We start from the raw sequence: 8,735 nt of genomic DNA, 5'->3' as shown, positions 1-8,735 counted from the left end.
GAATCTCGATAGTAGTGATACACATATTCATAATGTTGAAGCCAAAATATGCAGAGTTGATAATGATAGTGCAACTTATTTGTGGCACTGCCGTTTGGGTCATATTGGTATAAAGCGCATGAAGAAACTCCATACTAATGGACTTTTGAAATCACTTGATTATGAATCACTTGGTACTTGCGAACCATGCCTCATGGGCAAGATGACTAAAATGCCGTTCTCCGGAACTATGGAGCGAGCAACTGATTTGTTAGAGATCATACATACTGATGTATGTGGTCCAATGAATGTTGAGGCTCGCGGCGGGTATCGTTATTTTCTCACCTTCCCATATGATTTAAGCAGATATGGGTATATCTACTTAATGAAACATAAGTCTGAAACATTTGAAAAGTTCAAAGAATTTTAGAGTTAAGTTGAAAATCATCATAACAAGAAAATAAAGTTTCTATGATCTGATTGTGGAGGAGAATATTTGAGTTACGTGTTTGGTCTACATTTGAAACAATGCAGAATAGTTTCGCAACTCACGCCACCCGGAACACCACAGCGTAATGGTGTGTCCGAACGTCGTAATCGTACTTTACTAGATATGGTGCGATCTATGATGTGTCTTACTGATTTACCGCTATCATTTTGGGGTTATGCTTTAAAGACGGCTGCATTCACGTTAAATAGGGCACCATCAAAATCCGTTGAGACGACACCTTATGAACTATGGTTTGGCAAGAAACCAAAGTTGTCGTTTCTTAAAGTTTGGGGCTGCGATGCTTATGTGAAAAAGCTTCAACCTGATAAGCTCGAACCCAAATCGGAGAAATGTGTCGTGCGAGGGTATGTAGACACACTCTCCCGTCTCGTTGCTATGCATCACCATGATCTTGCGTGTGCGTAGGATTTTTTTTTGAAATTACTACGTTCCCCAACAACATGTACATTGCTTTCAGTCTGATGGTACTCATATGTTAGTAAGATGAAACTTGCTGGCACATTAGAAGTCCTGAAATATTTTTTGTGGGAGTGGTTGGACTTAAGATAAAATTGAGAACATATTCCTACTTTCTTACTTCATTTTTCTGCGCACTATCAATTGAAAACATCATGAAGATAGTATGATATATCAGAAACACTGCTCTTTGCTATAGTTCCTCATAACTTTTTTTGGCATTATTAGTGACCAGTGACCACAAAAATGATTTTCTTTGTTACTGTATTTGTTTACTTTGCTGAGATCATGAACAAATTTCTCATTTTTAAAAGGTAGGACAGCGAGCATTTAGCAAAGTAGCCGGGAGATCTTCTGCACTTGTTAACCAAAATTATCTTCGACAACTATTTCAAATTACTTTTGAATTGATCAAATATACATATTGTCGTGGATTTAACACAGCAGATGCCCTAGCAAAAGGACTTAGGTGTGGAGCCATCACAACTGGGTTGGCTTGAAGGGGTTAAATGGGACAAAGGACACAGACTTTACCCAGGTTCGGCCCCTCTCTGCGAGGTAAAAGCCTACTCCTGCTTTAGGTTGTATTGCTTGGGTTTCGATTAGCAGGGAGCGAATACGCTTGACCTAGTTCTCGTTTGATTGTTTCTTGAGTTAACCCGCCGCCGGGTCACCCCTTTATATACAGGTGGATGCCCGACGGCTTACATAGTCCTGGTCGACTCACACAAACGTGACCGTCTCGGTTTCTAACTAAGCTTGCCTTACAAAACAAGTTAAACATATGGCGGCTCATCCCTTTGGGCCTCAAGTCACCTCTGGGTCTTGGGCCTCCAATGAACTTGCTTCATGAACTGCCATCTTCATATCTTCTTAGACCTTGTCGGGCTTCTTTATCTTTAAGCCGCCAGTGGCGTGACCCGGCCCCTCCTGGGCGGGTCATACCCAGTAGTTATATCCCCAACATTAGGCCCCAGGTTGATGTGAACTTGTTCACATCAATCTTCATTACTTGTCTTAGCAAAATCTTCCATCGTCAATTCCTCATGAGCCTGCTATAACCCACCATGATGTCACCTCATAGAAACGCGGTAACCCGCCATGACATTAGGCGCATTAACTATGCACAAAGCCCAGAATATCTTAATAGATCCTTATCTTTAATGAACCTTCGAAAATCGAGGGGTCTTTGTAGCCACACAATCATTTTCGACCTCCTTGATTCCCGCACATGCCATCTATTCACTCCCTTATAAATAGGGACAGGGGGTCCTCCCTTTCACTTTTACCTTGCCCCCTCATCTTCATCTTCCTCCTTGCGATGCCTCAGCCGACCTGAGCTCCGCCGCCGCCGTCTTCCTCCAGCGTCCTCAACTCCGGCCGCTGCACCAACCTGAACAAACCAGAAAACTGTGGCGCGCCTCCGCTGTTCATCAGCATCAGTAAGTATTCCTTTTTTTCCCGTAACAGATCTGCATTAGGGTTCTGCCGTTCATCGGTGTTCCTCGTTGTTCTTCATTCCTCCCCTTAGAACGTGTGGTTTGATCTGAACACAACACTGGACTTGTGCGGTAGCAGTTGTAGCATCCCTTTTCAATTCTAAGTAACACCTTCTCTGTACAATAGCTCATCTGAGCACACGAGTTCTTCTGCTGACGCCACTTTAGGTTTAGAATTTATTTTCTTTTCTGAACTGCTGTAGATCCAAAATCATACAACTGATCTGTGGAACCTGTTTGTCCGTCACTTAGCAAAATTTCACTTATAGATCTATCACATTGTTATTGTGTGGGCGGCTTATACAATAAGCCGTATCCCGCCATATAGCATTAGTCCCCTTTTTAAGCCGCCGTATATGTTCACCATCTGTATAACCCGACATCGTCTTCCGGTTTAACCAGGCTGATCTTTATAGCACTTATTCTTCTGCATATGAATCGACCTTGCATAATGCACTTACTTTTTGATCACTGGCCGGCTTAATAGCATAACCTTAATCCAGCGATATTTTCCTTTTTAGGCTTTCATCAACAAAATGACCAAAACTGTTACCTCATGCAACTGGGTCGCCTCCCGGGTTACCGAGCGGACACTGAATGAGCATGTTCAAGTGGGTGTCTTAGCCGCTAAGAATGTTATTCACTAGAGAGTCCCAGGAACTGAGACCATCCCAGACCCGAAAGAAGGCAAAGTTATAGTCTTTACTGATCACATGCTCCGGGGGTTCACTCCACCCGGCTCAAAATTCTTTCGTGATGTGTTGCACTTCTTCCAACTCCATCCACAAGATATTGTGCCCAACTCTGTTTCAAACATCTGCAACTTCCAAGTCTTTTGTGAAGTGTATCTTCAACAGGAGCCCATAGTCAAATTGTTCAGGGAATTCTACTACCTAAACCGCCAGACCGAGTTCACGGACGGGCCCAACTTAGACCTAGGGGGCATTTCAATTCAGAGGCGGAAATAAGCCACGTTTCCTGATGTTGCACCTCCCAGCCATCCCAAGGACTGGAACCAGACTTGGTTCTACTGCAAAGACACCTCTCTGGAAGGCAAAAATCCTTTGCCGGGTTATCGTGAAAGCTGGCTTAGCAACAGACATCCTCTCCCAGAGCGGACCAGCATAGAAGAACCGTCCAAATATATGCCGGTATTTTCAAAGATCAGAGCCTTGATGGCCAATGGCTTGACTGGAGTCGATCTGGTTCGTTGCTGGGTCGCATGGAGGATCTTGCCCTTAAGCCGCCGATCCATCTTAATGTGCGAGTATACCGGCAATGTCAAAGATCTGCTGCGTTACTCTCCAATCCGTCTCGAAGATAAATAGATCAACGATATGACCAAGACTTTGCTCAATGAGAGCTTAGAGACTTGTAGCAAAGTGGGGCTAAACCCCTTCTGCACCCTCAACAAGCCGCCAGCTGTAAGTATCACTACAAAAAAAGACACATCCGTGACATTTTGGGCCGACCGAATTTTTTTCTGTCATACATATGACACTTCTATGACGATAATTGTGACAAAACCCGGTATCATCATAGATGTGGTGGGCTCCTACTTCTATGACAAAAAATCATAACAGAAAATGGGCTTTTCGTCCTGGGCGGGTCGGAGACGCAGCTGCATGACATTCTTTGGGCCGTCCATGACGGAAAAAACCGTGGTAGAAGCGAGGGGGAGGAAAATTTCAGGGAGTTCCCGGTTATGGTGGGAGGTCGGGGGCCGAGCGATGCGCGTTTCTCTCGTACACATACGCGCGTGTGTGCGAGGCGTTGGCTCTAACTGAACCCAAGCGAGGCATTGGGCTCTAACTGAACCCGAGCGATTGCACTGCAGGCTACGCGTTACTGAACCCGAACGATCGATCAATGACTGTTAACTGAACCTGATCGAGCGATTCCTTGGCTACTGCTGCTAACTGAAGCCGATCGATGGGATGAACAGTGAGCGTTGCGGGGGGTTTGGATGAACAGTGAGCGGTGGCGTTGCCTCTGGATGAACAGGACCCCGTGGTGTGGTGGAGGGCTGGATGAACAGTAGACGGTGGAGGGGTGCCCGTGGAGGGGTGGATGAACAGGACCCCGTGGTGTGGAGGGCATGATGAACAGTAGACGGTGGAGGGGTGCCCGTGAAGGGGTGGTTGAACAGGACCCCGTGGTGTGGAGGGCTGGATGAACAGTAGACGGTGGAGGGGTGGTTGAACAGTAGCCGGTGGAGTAGCGCGTGGTGGAGGCTGGATGAACAGGAGCCCGTGGAGGCTGGAGGAGGTCGACGGTGGATGAACAGTAGCTCGTGGAGGCTGGAGGGGGTCGACAGTGGAGATGAACAGTATCCCGTGGAGTCCCGTTTTGCGGTACGCCACACCCCTCCCGATGAACAGGACCCCCGTTTCGACCGTAGCGCTCCAACATGTAAGTGCATCTAGTGCCCCTTAGTGATTTTGGTGTATTGAAGACTTATAGGTTAAGGGACTAATGTGTGTGTGAGTGTACACAGGTCTATAAGTCTATGAGGAGTTTGATATTTACAGGAAAAGTCGACCCCTAAAAATGAATATCTTCGAGTGAAGATTTTGGTATTTCTGAAGACTTTCATGAAGACTTTGAAAGTGAAGAAATTGGTGTGTCCGTGAAGACTTGATATTCATGCGAGAAATATGAAGCTTGAAGACTTTCGTTTTCATAGTTTTGTTTTTCTTTTTCTTGAGTCATAGGAAACACCGTACTGTTAAAGGGGGTTGAGGAAATACTAAGGAAAAATTTCCATGTGATGCTCAACTCAAATCCTACACCTACCAATCCCTTCGAGTGAAGCCATTGGAAATCTCATACAGTTCAGTCAATTTCTTCAGTGATAGAGACGAAGTTCTTATGGTCTCTGAGGAATTTGTCCTGACTGAGGAGTTAGGAATTCACCAGTGCGGATTGCCTACACAGTGAGGAACATGATAGCCCTGAGGATTTTGCTACTCAAAATTCCGACCGTTGCTGTGCTATGCGCCAGCTGTCCCAAAATATCTATCCACCTAACAGTCATATCATTGAAGGGCATTTATGTCTTATCATGTCGGGCTGCTCCCTAGGCTATAAATAGCCGCCCCCTACAACCACTAGCTGGTTGGCTGCTCCGAGAGAAACTGACACTTGTCATTTGAGAGCAACCCATCCTCCGAGGACTTTGAGCGAAAATCATCAAGTGAGGAAAAACCAAAAACCCAGAACCCAAACACCTACAAACCCCAAGTGATTGAGCATCACTGAAGAGATTGATCCTGAGTGGATCCGACGCTTGTTACCTTTGAAGACTGTGCTTCTTCCAGACGGTTAGGCGTCATGGTCTAGAGCATCCAAGAGGAATTGTGGATCGCCGAGTGACCAAGTTTGTGAAGATTTGGAAGTCGCCTGAAGACTTACCACGAGTGATTGGACGAGGTCTGTGTGACCTTAGTTCAAGGAGAATACGGTGAGGACTGGGTGTCTTGGACTAAGTGTCCTTGACTGGGTGTCCGGGACTGTGTGTCCTCGAGTTTAAATACTCAGTCGCTCCAACCAGATGTACAACTGAGACAGCAGTTGGAACTAGTCTACCAAATCATTGTCTTCACCGACCTTACTGGTTTTATTTCCTCAACTCTTTCATTTCCTCATAACTGTGCTGTATGTTTGTTCATATCTGTGTTTGAAGACTTTGACTGAAGACTTTCTCAATTTCCTCAGTTCAATTTCTTCAGTCTGTTTGCCTTCATCCTGAGTTATCCTGTGATTACGCTTCCTGTACTCTGTGCCTGTCTTCATTTCATCATAATGACTGTGCTTGTATTCTGTTGTGTTTACTTTTGAGTACTTATTCCGCTGCTAGTAGTTCTTCGCTAAGGAATTTCCTCACCAGCAAATTCCTCAGTGAAGAATTTCATAAAAATCGCATATTCACCCCCTCTACTCGATATAACGCACTTTCACAACACAAGTCCATTTCCTCCGTTTTGTGGTACGCCACACCCCTCCCGATCAACAGGACCCTCGTTTCGACCGTAGGAGGTCCGTTTCCTCCGTTTTGTGGTATGCCACACCCTTCCCGATCAACAGGACCCCCGTTTCGACCGTAGGAGGTCCGTTTCCTCCGTTTTGCGGTACGCCACACCCCTCCCGATCAACAGGACCCCCATCTCGACTGTAGGAGCTCCGTTTCCTCCGTTGTGCGGTACGCCGGGCCTCGTTTCCATCGCCTCTTCCGTCCAAGCCCTCCCGATGAACATGACCACGCATTCCGTTCCGACCCATGAACACGACGACGACGCTGTTTCTCCGTTCCGACCCAGCCATATACACGAGCCCTCGCCGTACGTATGCGCGAGTAGGCGTTCGAGACCCCGCCCATATGTACACATACGTGGCCGTATTTTCTTTCCTGCACCCTGGCCGTTGTACGTACGTGTACATGCTACATGCGCGCCTCTACTACGACACGTGCGCGCCTCTACTATGACACGTGCGCGCCTCTACATCGACCAGTATGTACGTACACGTTCGCGACCAGAATGACAACGCTACATACGCTTCGACCAGGTGGTTCCCGACTGTCAGGCACTTCCTTGCCTGCGAAGATGTAGCTGGTGGGTCCCAGTAGTCAGGGGGCGAATCATTTTTTTTGCCCGGACGCACTTCCTTGCGTGCGAAGATGTAGCTGGTGGGTCCCAGCAGTCGGGGGGCCGGTTGGTCCTAGCAGTCAGGGGGGCAAATCGTTTTGGTTTTCTTTTTCTTTGCCCGAACGCACTTGCTTGCGTGCGAAGATGTAGCTGGTGGGTGTAACGCCCCGAGACCGTTGCGCCAGGTGTCTTCCAGTTATTCGCTGTTGTTGCCATGTCATTCGCTTGCATGTTGCATCTTTTCATGTCATCATGTGCATTGCATCATCATGTTTTCGAAACTTGCATCTGTTCCGGTCTCCTCATTCTCTCTGTTGTTCGTTCTAAGCCCAGACACACTTGCACGCGCCCGCGGCATGCCCGAAATAGTATTTTTAAGTGACCGGAAAATGTTCTCGGATTGGGTTGAAAGTTGGCGTGCGGTCTTATTATAGTGTAGATAGACCGCCTGTCAAATTTCATTGCATTCGGAGTTCGTTTGACGCCCCAACGGATAACTATAGCGGCATTATAGCCGGTCTAACGTCGGACGTTTTCGGTCTCCGGAAGCAGATGTCGGGCCCTCTCTCTCTCTTCTCCCCCTCGCAGTCTCGCCATAGCCCACCTAGTCCATCCTCCTTCCCCTCTTCGCTTCCGGAGTTGTCCGATGCGACCGCACGGTCCGAAACCCTCTCTGCACAGTGCATCGAACCCCTCACGTGCGCGTCCGAAATTGTCCCGGACCCGACCCGGGCAGTCATCACCGTTGTGTCCGGATCATCCCCAAACGTCTACAAAACGTCTCTGTTTCTTATTTAGACTTTCCTAGCCTATCTATTCTCGACCGTCGGATTTTGATCGGATGAGCCAACTCCCTTCTTTTCCATATATATATAGTCCAACCCCTACCCAAATCAGACAAATCCCTAATTTCTAGGGATCCTCTCGAGCGCCGCCACTCTTCCTGTCTCCTCATCGGGATCCTCCTCGATCCAAAATCCCTCCTTTGTTTTCCATGTCTATCCAACCCCGCTCCTCCTCCCGATCCCCATGAATCCTTCTTCCTCGCCCTCGCGCTCCCGGAGACGGTCAGCGCTCGCAGCCCCTCGCGTCCGCGCGCCCGTAAAGCAGCAGTAGCAGTGGAGCGCCCCGTTCCCCTTCCCGCACCTCGATCCAGAACACCGCCGGCAGCCTCTACCACCACGACGCCTCTGCTGGACCAGCAGGTCCCCTGCCTTGTTGTCCAGCCGACGCCGGCGATCGGAACCCCGCCGAAGATGAGCACCTCCGCCATTTTCCCTCCCCTTCTTTCTCCTGTCTTCTTATCGTTCCTCTGTTTTCCTCCTCTCAATATCTCATCTCTCTCTCGTTCTCTCTCTGTGTGCCAGGATGCAGCGCCGCCCATGGCCTTGTCTCCGGCCAGAATGAGCCTTCCCCGGTGCTCCCTCGACCCACGCCGCCTCGGATCGATCGAGCTAGACCGGTTCCAGCCGTCTCCTGCCGTCGACGCCATCTACTTCAGGTCGTTGCGCGGCACGCCAAGTCCCTGCCTCGCTGCCAAGACCTCGCCGGAGCCCTCGATGTCCGCAGCCGCAGCCCCTTGCTCCTCCGCAACCCCGAGCAAGAGGCTGCGGCTGCGGACATCGAGGGCCACATCACCGCTCG

The sequence above is a fragment of the Triticum urartu genome, chromosome 5, assembly GCF_003073215.2.
Source record: "Triticum urartu cultivar G1812 chromosome 5, Tu2.1, whole genome shotgun sequence".
In the NCBI taxonomy this organism is placed as follows: domain Eukaryota; kingdom Viridiplantae; phylum Streptophyta; class Magnoliopsida; order Poales; family Poaceae; genus Triticum; species Triticum urartu.
Note: the sequence above shows the minus strand (reverse complement) of the source record.